General features: G+C 37.4%; 1 protein-coding gene and 1 pseudogene across 1 annotated transcript in view; one reads left to right on the top strand and one right to left on the bottom strand.

Moving 5' to 3' along the window:
- LOC141569707 (mannose-binding protein C pseudogene) overlaps positions 1–9,260 on the bottom strand; it is a 46,807-nt pseudogene extending 37,547 nt beyond the window's left edge.
- IL1RAPL2 (interleukin 1 receptor accessory protein like 2) overlaps positions 1–17,727 on the top strand; it is a 1,393,053-nt gene that overhangs the window by 934,789 nt on the left and 440,537 nt on the right. The window lies entirely within an intron of this gene.

The raw sequence follows: 17,727 nt of genomic DNA on the forward strand, positions 1-17,727 counted from the left end.
TATATTATATTATATTATATTATATTATATGGCCTGGCCTTATACTATAGTAAAATAAGACTGGGCCTTATATTAATTTTTGCTCCAAAAGACACATTAGAGCTGATGGCCTGGCTAGGTCTATTTTTCGGGGAAACACGGTATTTAGGTGCTCATGTGTTGGATGCATAGATGTTTACTAGGGTTATGTCCTCTTGTTGGGTCGATCCCCTCATTATTATGTAGTGCCTATCTTTGTCTTTTAATATATTCTTCATTTTAATATCTTTTTTTTTTTCATATATAAGTATTGTTACTCCAGCTATTTCTCATTTCCATTTCCATGAAATATCTTACTCCAACACTTCACTTTCAGCTTGTGTGTGTCTTTTGATCTGAGGTGAGTCTCTTGCATACAGTATATGCAAGGGTCTTGTTTTCTTATCTGCTCAGCCACCCTATGTCTTTTGATTGGAGCATTTAATCAATTTACATTTAAAGTGACTATTGATAGGTGCATAGTTATTGCCATTTTGTTATTTGTATTTCTGGTCTTCATTAGTTAAGTTGTTTTCATCTCTCTTCTGTTTATGGAAGTCTTTTTAACATTTCCTGCATTGCTGGCTCTGTGGTAATGAATTATTTTAGCTTATTCTTTTCTGGGAACCTCTTTATCTCTCCTTCAATTTTAAATGACAGCCTTGCTGGATAAAGCTACCTGGGTTATAGGCCTTTGTTTTTCATCACTTTGAATACCTCCTGCCACTCCCTTGTGACCTGCAAAGTTTCTGTAGAAAAGTCATTTGAAAGTCTTACAGGAGTTCCCTTGTATGTAACCCGCTGTCTTTCTCTTGCTGCTTTTAGGATTCTCTCTTTGTCTTTAACCTTTGCCATTTTAACTATAATGTGTCTTAGTGTGGGCCTGTTTGGGTTCTTCTTTGTTGGAACTCTCTGCACTTCCTGGGTTTGTATGTCGATTTCCTTCACCAGGTTAGGGAAGTTTTCAGTCACTATTACTTCAAATATGTTCTCGATCTCTTCACCTTCTGGTATTCCCATGATGCTCATGTTGTTCCACTTGATGTTATCCCACAGGTCTCTTAAACCATTTTCATTGTTTTTTATTCTTTTTTTCTTTTTTCTTTTTCTTTTTTTCTTTTCTTTTTTTTTTTTTTGTTCCGCTTGGGTTATCTCTGTTATCTTGTCTTCTAAATTGCTGATTCTATCCTGTGCCTGATCTAACCTGCTGGTAATTCCTTCAGGTGTGTTCTTCATTTCAGTTATTTTATTCTTTAGTTCTAACTGGTTGTTCTTTACGATTTCTTTATAGTTCTTCATATCGTCACTAAGCTCCTTAAACATTCTTATCATCAGTGTTCTAAACGCTGTCTTTGATAGGTTGGCGTCCTCTATTTCATTTGGATCCAATTCTGGAGGTTTCTTCTGTTGTTTTACTTGGGAGATGTTTCTTTGTTTCCCCATTCTGGCTGACTCTCTGTGTTTGCTTCAATGTATTAGGTCGATCCCTTAGGGTTCTCGGTTTTTGCTGGGTCGTCTTACATAGTATGTGTCCTTTATATTTGACTTGCACCACTTCCTTATTCCCCTGAGCATGTGCTGCAGAGATGACTCTTGTGTGTATTCTTCTGTTAAAGTTGAGCTTTAATTGCTTTTGGCTTGTCAGGTGGTGGGATTGATTCCCAGGCTGACTAGTTGTGAGAATTGGCTCTTCCCACAGTGGATGAGCTGCTGTGTGAGGGTTGACCCCTCAGATGAGGCTGGTCCCCTATGGGCTCTTGTGCCTGTAGAGAATTCCCTCTGGGTGTGTCACTTTTAGGTCAAATCCAATAATACTCTGGTTTGGTCTGCGGTTAGCCTCTGGGTGTTTTGAATTTGTGCCTCTTGGTCTGGGCCCTGGTGTAGGGCAATTTCCGAACAAAACAGATCAACAAACACAACAACAACAACAAAGAAAAAACGAAATACACTCACATGGAAAAACAACTGATAACCAACACTCAACTCAGGCAAAAATATCAAAAATACAAAAATATCAAAGAAAAAAAAACCCTAAAGAAACAAAAGAAAAAATAGCAACAGCAAAAAGAAAAAAAAAATCAATGCAGAAAAATGGAAAGAGGGAGGAAAAGTAGTACAAGGAAAAGAAGAAAGAAGAGAGAGAGAGAAGGGGGGAAATGTATATATATATGCTCAAAATGATATTAGTAGTTAAAAAAAAAAAAAAAAAAAAAAAAGCAGCACCAGTCTTGGCTTAAGCCCACCAAGCTATCTCCAGGTTGGTTGCCCTCTGCTGTAGAAAGGGTCCTCTGTGTCTTGTGGAGGCAAAGCTGGCCACCTGGTGTCCAGAGTGACCCTGGCACTGTAGTTCTAGGTGGGTGGGGCAATGGGGTGTTGTTGGTAGTTTTTACAAAATCAGTGCAGTTTCTGCTCTCACCTGTAGAAACATGAGCTTAGAGCACCACAGCAGCCACTGGGAGGTAGGCTTATTCCCTGTGCCCAGGTTTCATGGGTCTTAGGGCCCTTTTTCCATCAGGGGGTGTTGAGTGTGTGAGTTTTCTGAACTGCTGAAAGCCCAGAGCTGCCTCTGCCACCCACTGCTAACCCCTACATGTGTCTCCTCTGCTGTAATTGTCCTGCCCTAGGCAGGCCAGAAAAGGGGGAGGCTGGGAAGGAGGTTCCTTCCGTCTCCCTGCCTGGCTTCTTCCCTAGGTCACAGCTGCAAACCGGCTTTTTCCAGGTGTTGAGCGCCACAGCTCTTCTGTAATCTGACACTACTCATCAGTTCAGGGACCAGCTTGAGACTCTAGAAGGGCAGGGGTAGGATTGCTGTGGGAGAGTCGAGGGGGGGGGGAAGGGCCCAGGTATGCCGTTTGCTCTTTGTCCAACCTAGGGCCCAGCTGGAGGTCTCAGCTGAGGTTACTCCCTCAAATGCTGGATGTGCTGCTCTCTCGGCAGGGGAGATCAGCTGTGGGATGCAGGGAAAGAGCCCACCTCCTAGCTCTTGTGATCTCTGTTCTGTGTCCTTGGGCCCCAGTGTCTCCACAGCTGCAGATGCAGGCCGCATCTCTGCACTGCTCCCTTCCCTTTCCCCCTGCTCACCCTGTTTGCCCACCTTCAAGTAATCCTTATGTGAGTCTCTTAGCTGTTCTGTGTGATGAGCAGAGAGTCCTTTGATGGGTTATAGATGTTCAATTTGTGGTAAGTTCCAGAGGAGAACTCAAGAAGACCACTTTGCTGCCACCATTCCTATGACATCCTCCAGACATTGCTTTCTAACACTCCCCACTATCTTATGGGCCTTGAACATTCTTGAAAGGAAAGTTAATGTATTAGTAATGGGAATCCAATTCCCAAGGCCACAATTAACCAAATCTCATTATTTGCAGTTCTGTGTAAGGGAAATGCATTCACAAATAGTTGCACTGTCCATAATATAAGTTTTTGCCTCTGGTATTGCCAAGGTGAAAAGATAACCTTGTAAATATGCATTCCAGATTGCTTTCTTCAATTAACTCTGGTGAGTAAGAGACCCACTGATAAAAACTGAAATTTTAAAATCAATAAGAAAATATATGATAAAATAATATGTTAAAGACCTTGAATCACTATCATCACCCTCACAATAATGATTTACATTATAGCATACAAAACACTTTCACAGATGTTTTCGTCATTTAATCCTTGGACGTGGAGGATAGTTGGACCTTGGACCTGGAGAGACTCTGTGAGTTAGGCAAGGCACGGGAGTTATTATCCATTTTTCATACATGAAGAAATTAGCTTGTGATATTTTGTTCATTTATTTCAGCCAATGTAGTTAGACTTCAATTATTTTTGAGACTTCAGAGTGAATAATAATCATATCATAGGGTGCTCCGAGAAATTAATGCTTTCTAAGGAGTTTCAGTCCTTAGCATAACTTTGGTTAATTTGAAATACACTGTTGTGCAAAACCAGGCTAGTAGGCTTGAGGAAGACTAACTGTGTCTGAAGATCAGAATGATAAAGATTAGCCAGATTCTGTTGACTGCTTTCTCTGAATACTGAAGAGGCACAATTAGAAGTCACTGAGCTTTTATTCTCTTGTCCACTGGTGACTTGTAATCAGCAACAGTTCACAGAGCTAATCTGAAATATTCTTAGGAAGCAGGGGTTGTACAGAAAAAACTTGTGTTACTCTCCCTGCTCAAAAAACTAACTAACTAACTAACTAAGGAATAAACAAATGATGTGCTCTGATCTTGATCTCAGGTGATGAAAAATAAGTAGAGTTCTAGACAAGGTACAATCATCTGGTACTTCACCAGTATTTGACTTACTTAATTGTCACCAAAATGTGTATCAAGTATTTTTCACATTTAAAACATTGTGCAGCACATCACAGATACCAGGAGAAGATGAGGAACTTTGGCAGTGACATATTTTTAAAAGTATAAATGGCATATTTTTGAGTTACAAGTCTTATTCTCTGCAGTCCTAATAATACCTTTATCCCTCTTAGTGAAAGGGCCTTATAAATCAGCCATGGCAGTGTGCAATGTTCTCAATTTCATTATGGAGATATATGTACATTTTTAGTGTTCCCATCAGTTGTTCTGAAGGGTTGATAAGTGAGTGAGTGTATGTGTGTATGTTTGCATGCATGCGTGTGAGCATGTTTCCTCCAAACTTTAATGCAAACATTCAAAATCTTGAATAGATCTATTTCTCAAGTTAGCAAATATTATTGCAAGCCTGTTGACTATACTCTCTAAGACCCTGGTTCTTTTGGCATCCATTTTAAAATTTGGATAATTGCTGCCAAGTAATTAGAATTAGGGAATGGTTAATAGGAATTTTCTAAGAATCTGGTGATCTCATGAAGTTGTCAATTCAATAAATACTTTTAAATATTGAGTCAATTCAACAAATATTGTTTAAATATATAATGTATAAAGACTATGCTAGATACTTAGACATACTTTATCTCATTTACTTTCTGTAGCTACCCTATGAGAGCATTATTATTAAACTCCCTGTTTCATAGATGAAGAAATTGAAGCTCAAATAATTAAAATGAACTGTCCCTGATCTAAAGATTGTAATGGTCATTGAATAATTTTATGCTTTCCTATAAAATGAATATAAATTCACAAAATTGTTTGATCAAATGAGATAATGTTGGTAAATGGCTTTTGTATATGCTGAACGACCATGACAGTTTTGTTGTTAGGTAAATTTACTAGCATTGCTGGATTGCTTAATGGGCAGACAAAGTATGTGCGCGTGCTTATGGCATTAACAACACAGATTATATATATATATATATATATGTATATTCCCCGAACATAAGACCTAGCCAGACAATCAGCTCTAATGCGTCTTTGGGAGCAAAAATTTATATAAGACCTGGTATTATATTATATTATATTATATCATATTATATTAAAGACTGGGTCTTAAATTATAGTAAAATAAGAGCAGGTCTTATATTAATTTTTGCTCCAAAAGATGCATTAGAACTGATTGTTGGGCTAGGTCTTATTTTCTGGGAAACACGGTATATATCTATATATACAAATTTTTGATGGGTATTTTTTTTTAATTTTTTAATTTTTTTATTAGTTTCAGGTATACAAAACAATGTAATAGTTAGACATTTATTATTTATACCCCTCACAAAGTGATAAATCCCCTCCCCCAATCTACTACCCCTCTAACGTCGCATACACCCATTACAATTCCATTGTCTCTATTCCTTATGCCGTACTCCTTTTCTTGCATATATATATATATATATATATATATATATATATATATATATATATATATAAAATCATATTTGACATTCATTATTGTTCAGTTTCGGCTTCAGGTGTACAGCGCAGTGATCAGGCATCTACAGCATCCCTGAGGTGGTCTCCCTAATGAGACAAGTGTCCATCGGATACCCTACAAAATCTTTACAACATTATTGATTATATTCCCCAAACTGACTTTCGTATCCCTGTGCCAACCTATTGTGCTTTCTAATCCCCTCACCTTCTCCCTCATCCCACACCCCTCCCATCTAGCAACCGTCAGTTTTTCTTCTATGTCTCTGAGACTGTTTCTGATTACTTCCTTCATTTATTCTATTCTTTAGATTCCACATATAAGTGAGATCATGTGGTATTTGTCTTTCTCTGTCTGGCTTATTTCACTTAACATAATGTTCTCTAGGTCCATCCATGTTGTTGCAAATTGTAATATTTCTTCCTTCTTTATAGCTGCGTAATACTCCATTGTATAAATGTACCACAGTTTCTTAATGCAGTCGTCTACCGATGGGCATTTTGGTTGTTTCCATGTCTTGGTTATTGTGTATAGTGCTGAAATATACATAGGGGAGCATAAATTTTTTCGAATCAGAGTTTTGGATTTCTCCAGATAGATACCTAGCAGTGGAATTGCTGGATTGTAAGGTAGTTCCATTTTCTGATTTTTGAGATACCTCCATACTGTTTTCCATAGTTGCGGCACCAATCTGCAATCCCACCAACAGTGCACAAGGGTTCCCTTTTCTCCACATCCTCGCCAGCACTTGATGTTTGTTGATTTATTGATGATAGCCATTTTGACTGGGGTGAGGTGGTATCTCATTGTAGTTTCTATTTGCATTTCTCTGACGGTTAGTGAGGTTGAGTGTTTTTTCATATGTCTGTTTGCCATCTGACGGGTATTTTTAAACATAGAAGTAGCCATGATATAAATATATTTTTTGTAAAACTTATTTTATTTTTTAGAATTGTGTTTCCTTTTATTATCTATATTTAGAGATATGATTTTTCCAGAATGGAAGACCTCTAAATGTCTTAATTTAGCTTCTTCTTGAATTCTTCGGAATTGGGAATTCTTTTATTCATGCACTCACCATTGCCAAAATCTACAAAGAACTGTCTTTTCTTTCCTCTTCAAATCTCAGCGAATCACCCTTCTTTGATAGTCCACTGGCATTACATTGGTTTAGGCCGTCATCATCTCTCATAACTATTCTTCTTTGTCCAGACTCTTTCTTTTCCTAATTTATTAAATTACTATTTATAGACTTACCTTACCAAAACTCTAGTTCTTTAATTCAGAAACCTGTAAAGAATCCCTAATACTTACCATGTCAAGACCAAGCACCTGTGATTTGTTCTCAAGATCTTTCAAATGCTGACTTTTGACCACATATCTAGTCTCTAGATTAACTCTGTCCCTAATATTCTATTCTGGTGAACCTGATCTTTTAATTGACTTCTACACAAGCTATGTTAATTCCTGATCCAAGATTTTGCTCTTGTTATTTAACTGACACACAATGTTCTTTTATCTTCTCTCCATCTATTCAAATTCTCACCAAACGCCAAAATTTAGCTCAAACTCTCAATTCACTATGAATTTTTCTCTATTACTTCAGGTGATGCTCTGATTACCATACTAGAATTACAACACACATTTTAATGCTTAATTGCTCTCTAATTATTTGATATATGTTGTTTTTTTCTCTATAACTAGACTGTAATTACCCAGAGAATCTAGCATAGCACTACACAGTAAATACCCAATAATTCAATAAATATTCTTATTTGTTGATGATCTCGGCAATCCCTTTCTCCCTCTCTTCTTCAGGTACTCCTATAATGTGAATGTTGTTCCACTTGATCTCTGCCTCTTTCCCAAAGGCCCCTTAAACTATCTTCGTTGTTTCTTTTTGTTTGTTTGTTTTTTGTTATAACTCTTTTTTCTTTTTGTTGTTCTGATTGGGTGTTTTCTGCCACCTTTTCTTCTAAATTGCTGATTCTATCCTCAGATTCATCTAATAATCTGCTGTTGATTCCTTCTTGTGTATTCTTCATTTTAGTTATCGTAGTCTTTATTTCTGAATGGTTCTGTTTATGGTTTCTATGTCCTTCTTTATGCTTACTATGTCTTTGTTGAAGTTCTCACTAAGTTTCTTAAGCGTTCTTGTCATAAGTGTTTTAAACTCTGTCTCTGGTAAGTTGGTTACCTCCATTTTATGTATTTCTTGAGGTTTCTCCTGTTCTTTTATTTAGGTCACGTTTCTTTGTTTCCTCATTCTGGCTGCCGCTCTCTGTTTGCTTCTGTGTATCAGATAGATCAGCTATGTCTCTCAGTCTTTTCTGGGTGGACTTATGTAGTATGTGTCCTGTATGGTCTATAAACACAGTCTCCCTAATCACCTGTATGTTGTTCCAGGATTGTCCCTTGTGTGCATTGTGTGTATTCTCCTGTTGTAGCTGAGTCTTGATTGTTTTTGGCGCATCAGTGGGTGGTATCAACTCCCAGATTGACTAACTGTGAGGATTTGTTACACCCACAGTATATGAGCTGCTGGGTGGAGGGTAACCTTCAGAGGTGGATTTGCCTCTGTAGGTTCTTGTACCTGTTGAGACCACCCCTTGGGTGTGTTGCTTGTGAGGCTAACTAGGTAGTGTTCTAGTGTGGTCTGATGTTGGCCTCTGGCTGTGTTGTTTCTGGTGTCTCTTGGGAGGGGCTCTCATGCCTGGCCTGTGACTGGCCAAGGGCTGTGTGCTAGGAGCTACAAAGCTATATGTTGTTGCTTGCTGCCTGTGATGGACCTGGAGGCATGTGGTGGTAGCCTTGCTATGAACCAAGGCTGGCTTCCTTCTCTATTTGGCCTAGGTAGCTTAGTAAAAGGCCCAGGGTCCCATAGGCCTATTGTCACCTATTGGCTTCCCATAAGGCTTAGTCATTGAAAGAGGCTCCTTAGGTGTGAGAGCCAGGTTGGTTGACTGGGTGTTGAGAGTGCCCCTGGTGATGCATCGATAGCTAGGTGGGGTGGGGTCCCAGGTAGTTCAAAGATGTGGCTGGTATTTTTTTACACAGGCAATGCAAATTCAGTTCTGTTGCCAGTTTCTGGCCTGTGACTACTTTGCAAAACACCCTGATAGCACTGTAGCCAGCCACCCCTTACCTTGGGGCAGTGCCTGGCCTGTGACCACTTCACAAAACACCCTGAGAATGCCACAGCCAGTCTCCACTTGCCTCAGGCTCACAGGTACCTCAGAGCCACCCATTAGAGGCTGCAACACATGTTGTGGCTCACTGCTCATCTCCAAAATTTCCCAAGCCGCCATGAACCATCCATTGCTGTAAAAGTCTTTTGCAGCTTGTGGGGCATGGCTGGCACACAGGAACCAGGAGTGCCCCCAGCGATGTAGTACTAGTTGTGTAGGGCGGGGACACAGGGTGTCACCAAGGTGGTGAGCATGCATGGATTTTACCAACCCAATTCAATCTCAGATTTGGCCCTTTGGGGGAAGCTTCAACATAAAAAAGATGGTGCCTTCCTGTAGGCTACATGTGAGGCAGGCTCCACACAGGGACAATAGCTTCTGTCCCTCCAGCCCTCGCCACAAAGCCACACAATTCAATCTTTCCCAGTATGTCTCTTGCACCTCTTGAATTGCCGCCCCTCCACCTGGGACTAACTGGGTGTTTGCAGGCAAGTGAGAGTGTGTCAGGCTCATTAAGAGGGCATCTGGGTTTCCAGCCACCTTCCATCTCACTAGGATGGACAGAGTCCTCACTGATTTTCACTGCCAGATATTGTGGGAACTCCTCTTCCCAGCACAGGACCCCTGCGCTGGGGAGCACAGTGTCGGCCTGGTATCCCTCTCTCTTCTGGGGGTACCTCTGCCACTGAAGTGTCCCTCCTGGTGTTCAACCAGTATCTTTGGGTTTGGGGTCAGACCACTTCTCATCTCTGCTCCTCCTACCAGTCTCAATGTGACCTGTTCTGTATATCCTTAGTTATTGGGGTTCTATTCTGCTAGTCTTCAAATGGTTCTTGAGGTTGATTGTTCTATAATTTATTTGTAATTTTGGTGTAATCCTGGGAGGCAGTAGACATAGTGTTTACCTAATCCACCATTTTGGGCCTTCTCTTCCAGGGTAATTTTATGAACAAGAAAGTTTGAGAGCCACTGCTAAAAGCTCTGAGAAATCTTTGAGAGGCTTGAAGCAGGCAAGTGAGCTGATATGATACTATTTTAGAAAGGTCATTTTGATATTTATGTAGAAGATGGAATGAAAGGGAGTAAAACTGAAGGTAACAAGACCAGCTAGTAGAATGAAAAAAAATCTAGAACGAGATATATGACAATATAGATTTATGAGATATTAAAGAATTATAATTGATCAATTTATATTACTATTTGGACACACAGGATATACTTGTAGAAGAGGACATACTTAGGTGACTAGTCTTGTACACTAAGTTAAATATGGTTGTCAGGGTTTGGTGAAAATAATGAGCTCTCTCTCTCTCTCTCTCTCTCTCTCTCTCTCTCTCTCTCCCTCTCTCCCTCCCCCCCCTCCCTCCCTCCCTCCCTCTTTCTTTGTTTTTTACTGAGTTTAGGTAACTTTAGGGTCCCAAGTGTTGATGTTTAGTAAAAAGTTTAATATTTAAGTCTGGACATAAGGCGAGAGGTCATGGCCTACAGATAAATCTTTTGAAGTTAACAGTGTACTGGGTGGTAATAGACATTGTCTGAACAGGTTAAATAACCCAGATAAACATTCAAGGTGAGAAGAGGTCCAAAGATGAAGTTGTGGAGAACCCCAATATTTAAGGGAGGTCTTCAGAGAAGACTGAGGAATGGCTAGATAATAAGGGACAGAGCCAGAAAATTTATATCATGGAGGCAGGGAGGTAGAATTTCAATGAGATCAGCAGTATCAAATGCCATAGACAGGTCAAGTAAGAAAATGACTAATTAATTATATTTGTCATTTAGGGAGTCACTGATTTCCTTAGTGATCATAGGTTCAGGGACGTTTTGAAAGCAGAAGATAGCAGTAAAGTGAGGAGTGAGTTGGGATAGGTTAAGTTGAAACCTTAAATATAACTTTTATATGGAAAGAAGGAAAGAGATAGGGAGTGACACCTACACTGAAACACAGTATTAATAGCATTTTGTTTTATTAATTGAGAGAATTGTACATGTTTACAATCTTACAGAAACAGAGTCAGTTAAGAAGGAAACTTGAAGATAGAGAGATGGATTGAGCCCATGCTGGAATAAGGTCTCAGAGGATAATGAGGGGACAAGATCCAGGGCACAGGAGGAGGTATTAGCTTTGAATATTGTGCTATTATTATCTATTAATGCATCTGCCTCTCTCAGCTAAATTGAGAACTCCTCAAGTGAATAGACTGTCTTTTTCAGTATTTAGTATACAAGATTCAATCAATGTTTGTTGAATGAATGGAGACAATTTTTTTGATACTTCCTCTCTTCCCCAATTATTCTTTGTTGATTTTCTCCCAATTTTCCATCCTCACCTCCTTTCTTTTGTCACTATATTCAGTCTCTTGAGAAAATCTCATCCATGTCCTAAGTTTCTCTTTCTGAGACAGGACAGGCTGAATTGTGACTAGATCTTTTATATTCAGGGAAACACTGAATAATTATACTGTCCCTGGCTTCCTGTTTGCCTTCCTATTGAACTATCATAAGTAAAATTGAATTGGCTTGTTCCAATATGCTGCAGATACTTGACGTACACCATTTCAATTCTTAGTCTTCCTGCCAGGCCCCTTTCCAAACCCTCCAACTCAGAAACTTTCTATTTTCAGCACCCTGCTCAGTTTTTCTGGTAGAAAGTAACCCTTGTTTCATAGCTTCTTGGTCTAGGAAGAGATTCAGAGTAGATTTCTGATGATGATTCTGAAAAGCATCAGAGTGACTTGCCCGTCACAATAGACTTTTTTGAGTTTGTTATTTGCTGAAAGATATAAGTAGCTTCACAGTAAAAGAGGGAATATTATACATATGTTGAAGCAGGATCATTATTTTTGTCCTAAGAGAAATATCTGATCTAAAGGTATATATATGTGTATATATATCATTTATATATGTGTGTGTGTGTGTGTGTGTGTGTGTGTGTATATATATATATATATATATATATATATATATATATATATATGTAATTAGGAATGACCATTTGACATACTAATAGAAGCAGAGATGCTCAAGAGCCCAATCTCCAAAGTAGTAATTTGCTATATTTATTTCAAAGTAAGTCTCTATGACTAAATTTAGGAAATGTCTTGGAACTGAACCAATATGCTTTAGGAAGATTCGAATGTTTATTTTTTAACCCTTCCATACTTGCTTTAAAAATTTTAAAAGTTGCCTTTGAATTAAATATACTATAAATATAAGACGAAGTCTTATTTCCATTTCAGTGCCTTTGTGCAACAACTAGAGGGTGAATTAGAATGCCAACTGTTATAAAGAGAACATTAATCTTCCTTTAGGGAAAGACTGTTTTTCTTCTCCTGTCTTTTCCACAGTGCCTAACACAGTGCAGGAGAAAAGGTAGAAACTCAGTCTATACTTGTTGACTTGAAGGTTTACAGAAACAAATCTTGTCCTCAGCCTCCTTCTTGAGAATATCCCTGCCAACACTATATTTAGAAAACGGCTTCTTTTCTAAGTCTGGAGACAAGGTTATATCCATGGAACAGATGCTCATTATAGTTCACATGCATACTGAACAAAAATTCAGAAAAGCAATGAGGTAATTTTATAATCTTCAGAAATCCCTTCAAAGGGACCAAAAGAATAGGAAGCTGGTAAACTCATCCTCTTAACTCCTTTGCTCTCTTTGTCACCACTAAAACTCTGGGTTCCAATTCTTTGAGCCATTTTTTATTCCTCTCTTTTTAAATCAACAAACTTTAAAAGATATGCTGTTACTATAGACTAATGCCACTTTACTGGTTACTTTTTTGTATTTATTCCTATATTATAAGCAGAATAAAGGTCAGAAATCAATTTAAATATTACCTGTACCTACCAGTCTCCCCTTACCATCACTATCGTTTTTGGAGGTCTCTTTCTTAATGCTCCAAAAGCAGTAGAATTATATCACGGCTCTGATAACTCTACGTTGTAATTGCCTGTGATTTTTGTCTGTCTTCCACATATTGAATAGACCACAGCAAGGAAATATCCTCTATTTTTGTATCTTCTGCACCTGGTAAAATGTCTAGTGTATAATGAATATTCAATGTATATTTGTTGGATGAATGAATGGATTACGTTCGAAAACCGAGGTACCACTGTACTCTTAAATAAATGAACGGAGTTAGATAATTAAAATAGGGTCAGATTAATGAAGGCCTTTAGAGTGGGCTAGCAAAATTGGCCATAATATAATATAGCCAATTTTGCTATAATATAATATGGCCAATTTTGCTATAATATAATATAGCCAATTTTGCTAGCCCACTCTAAAGGCCTTCATTAATCTGACCCTATTTTAATTATCTAACTCCGTTCATTTATTTAAGAGTATAGTGGTACCTTGGTTTTCGAATGTAATCCATTCCGGAAGACTGTTTGAGTTCTGAAACGTTTGAAAACAGCCGACAGCTAGGCCTCAGGATCTTGCACTCAGTGGAAACCATGTGACATGTTTGACTTCCGAGGTGTGTTTGAAAACCAAAGCATTTACTTCCAGGTTTGCAGCATTCATAAATGGAAATGTTCATCAACAGAAACGTTCGAAAACCAAGGTACTACTGTACCTATTATGTGTCAGGCGCTGTAGATGACCTAATATAGGAGAAAGTGATAATTGAACTGCGATCTGAAAGATGACTTTGTATTACTTAGGTAAAATAAAAAAAAAATGTTCCAAGAAGTGAGAATAGTGCCCTGCAAGCCTTGATCAGAGGCAGTAAAAGGGAGAGATGAGATTGAAGAAGAAGGCAGGTGCTAAACCATGTAGCACCTTATGTAGGCCGTATTAAGAAGCTTTTGTCTTTATCCTAAAAGCAATGGGAAAAGTATCCTACAATACAGTTGATCTTCATGTTGTTTTCTAAAACTACAAAGCTTAGTCTTCATACTTCTAAGCACAGTATTCTCTCCACTTACATTCTAATCACCACTCCTTTCCACTAATTCAAATCATGTTAGTCATTCAGGTATAGTTCAAGTCTTATGTCCTCCAAGATTACTCCTTGATTACTTCAGTCTAGATGGAGTAAACTTTTAATTTTTATAGAACTGATTTGTACTATTCACATACTCATTATAATGAGTAGTAGGACATCATCAGACCATGTATTTTTATAATGGTTTCATACATGTCCTTTGGCGTAAGAGACTTATAATTGTCTTCCAAATTCCTTACAAATTTATAGCTCAGTACTTTATTCATACTGCATTCCCAACATATAATATATTGAGCCATAAAACCATATACAAACCAGGACTTGGAAGAGATGAAGGAAAATACTTTGATATTCCTGTTCGTCCTATTGATACAATGGCAACCATTTGAAAAAAGAAAACAAAAACAATCACATAAACTGTTTTTGTTATGTCATGGCAATTATTTTACTAAATTGACTAATCGTTTTCACAACATTTATCAATCAGTACTACACTCATTAAGCATATTGAATGCATGTTATGGGGTAGCCATTGTGCAAGTATATAGTAGGGAATAAAAGATAAATGTATCATGGTCTTGACCATTATAAAGCTCAAAAAGATGGTATTCATAGTTATTAACAATAAGCATAATTCAGTTCCCAAAAATATTAATATGGATTCGTTGACAGTCATAATCCTTAAGCAGTTTGCAAATGATTCATTTCATTTTCATAGGAAATGCAGCCTCACCATAAGATTATAAATACAAAGTCTAGGTACTATAGGATGCATTCAACATTGAAGTAATGCAACAAAAAATAATTTCCTTTGTGACTATTGTAGTTACCAATATTGAACTTGTAAACATTGGATAGGCAATGTGAAAAGCAGAGTTTTGTAGGGATAACAACTCATCCACTCTTTGTTTTGTTTTGTTTTGTTTTTGTTATTAGCCCAGGTAAAGTTGCTTTCAGTTGTGAAGCAAATCAGAGCCAGGATTTTCTGAGGTCTGTTATTCCCTTTTTGATGCCACTAACAAGTTATGGAGAAGTGCACAGATAAAGATCAGAAATCACACACTGATCATTAACTTCTATTTTTTTAAAGCAAGGTTTTGGCCTAGTATGTAGAATTCTAATTATTCACCCTAATTCCTGGAGTTGACTGAAACCTAACTGAAGCCCTTGTTCTATTGGAGGGGACACAGCAAGTCAATTATTTTATTAATCAGCATATATTTTTGAATGTCCTGAAGATAACTAGCAGAGTTTAGATACTTGAAAAAAATTCTGCTTTCTGAACATGTATTTAAAGAAAAATGCTCCTAAAATTAAATAATTTTAAATCATTTAATTCATTAACAATTAATTGATTGATTGTTTAATTAATTGAACAGCTGCTTAAGTCAATGGGGCATGTCACATCAGGGACCATTTCTCAAAGATCTCATAGAGAAGTTGTGAACAAAACTTGCAAAAATGAAAGTAATATATAAAAATAATATCCATTGAGAATCTTTTTTTTAACATCTTCAGTTATTTTACCCAAAGCAATACAGTCTCAAGGCATTATCATTAAATTATAAGAAGTTTTCAAAAAGGGTATATCACCCTGCTATGATACATTCATTTCAAAATATTAGTGATTATGAGCCAGAGCTTCTGTAAACATACATCTCAACTTTGAATACTTGCAAGATCTTCAGCAAGATACGGGTAACAAGAAAACTTACTTTCCTAGTATATTTTCAAAACATGTATAAATATTTTTAAAAGACAGGAGTAGGTGGATTTTAAGAATGTAGTATTGCAGCTATTCCATGAATTAATTTAAATCTCTTTTTGTTCATATCTTTTATGTCTCCGTCATAGCAACTGTACTCTTATATGATGAAAATAGGGTGAAACAAAACCACTGAGAATATCTACATTGTCTTTGTTGCTGGAGGACAGACTGTGACCTGAGTCATGGGCTGCTTTGATTTTGATAAAAATTAAAATATTGTACAGGTTCCAGTTCTGAACACATGTCTCAAACTCTATATGTCCACGTTATGGTGCATTCAAAATATTTTATGCTTGCGCATTATAGTAGGTAACAATATGCCTTTTTTACCTACAAAGGAATAAGTCAGTAAATTGTTCTACTTAGTGGTAAAAAGACCAGCTCAAGATGCAAGTATACCCCAGTAACTCTAAATCCCACTGTAATTCTTTCTAATTTAAGGCATTTATGAACTCATAACAGAAGTTCAAGCTGTTCATATATCTAGCTTATTTTATTTGTCTTTCTCTTATTACCTGTTCCACTCAAAGCTTTGCAAATCTTGAAAATTCTGTACATGTTAAAGGAGAGACTTCAACAATTAAAGTGTACTGCAACATACGTAATGACCAGAGTAGATCCATTGTGTGGTTCATGGAGAACCATATGATTCATATGAGTTTACTTTTCTTTCCCTAGTTTGTTATACCAGCCAACTTCACCTAGTCATGTAATGATTACAAGGTTTTAAGTTCTTCAGTTATATCTGTATTTCAAAGTACCTATTCTACTAGGTAAGGAGAATATCCTTTTTTTTCTTTTTTTTTCCATAGTAGAGTGTTGGGTAAAACAGTTAGAGGTTAATGTAACATTTTTCTTTCTAAATGCCTTCTAAGACTACAAATGCACAGTTTATTAAAGAGATTCAATGGTGCCATACGTCTGGAGCTTCTCCACTAAGTAAACGACATTTTGAAATACTGTTTTTTTTCCTACAGAACAAAAGACCCACCCCACCAGTATATAAAATGAAGAAACTCTTCTTGTTATGCTAACATCTTGAATCTAGTCTCAGGGAAGCTGTTTTATGAGATTTACTGGTGCAACTTGGTTGCAGATGCTTTTGATTTATATTAGTTTGGTGCAAAATAATTGCAGTTTTGTAATTTTTAATCTTTTAAACTGCAATTACTTTTGCACCAACCTAATAGAGAAGCTCAATGAAATAGAATCTGTACAAAGAACCAAAACAAAAACAAAAGCATTAGGTAACTCACATGAAGTGCATCTCACATCCTCCATGCTTTTGTCACGTTGGTTTAATGTTGATGTCTTGGGGAGCATTCGGAAATCATGCTCTGCGACCTTCAGGTGTCTGGGAAGTGGTTCAGGGTGAAACTCCCAGAAGGATCTCATGTGATAAGGTGTTTTTTTTTTGGTTACCCACCACCTCAGCCTGCATGATTTGAGATTCTCTCTGCATCCTGCCTCTAACCAATTCTCGAAACCTCCAAAAGGCTATAAAGTTTTGTGATTCTACTGCTGCAAGCTCTTTGTTCCCTCATTTGTTAAGAGAATAATTTGCCAATTACTTTCTTTCTAAGAAACAAAAAATATATTGCTGCATACTCTGGTACTTGCATGTAGTATTTTAAATGGAACACTTCTTACAGATAGGTACATAGTCATGTCTCTCCCAATGTGCTTCACACAATGATAGTTATAAAATCAATGTTCAGCAAAGACTTATTAATTGATTGATCCTTGTGTCCTGTCACTCAACTAGTCTTAGACATTATAGTCAGAAGATAGAGAGGAGGGAATTTTTCATATCTCCTCACGGTTCCTCCAACCACAGAGATTTGAGCCACCTAGTGACCAAGCACCAGAAAAAAAAATCAGACAGTAACTTCATTCTTATCTGTCAGAGCATGAGACTGGTTTAGATGATTTTCTAAGTTGATGTTAATCATGTTCTCATTTCTCATGTTCAACCTTACAGATCAACTAGACTAGAGTA

This window comes from Rhinolophus sinicus, chromosome 18 (genome assembly GCF_057876585.1).
Source record: "Rhinolophus sinicus isolate RSI-liver-muscle chromosome 18, RSI-T2T, whole genome shotgun sequence".
Taxonomy (NCBI): Eukaryota; Metazoa; Chordata; class Mammalia; order Chiroptera; family Rhinolophidae; genus Rhinolophus; species Rhinolophus sinicus.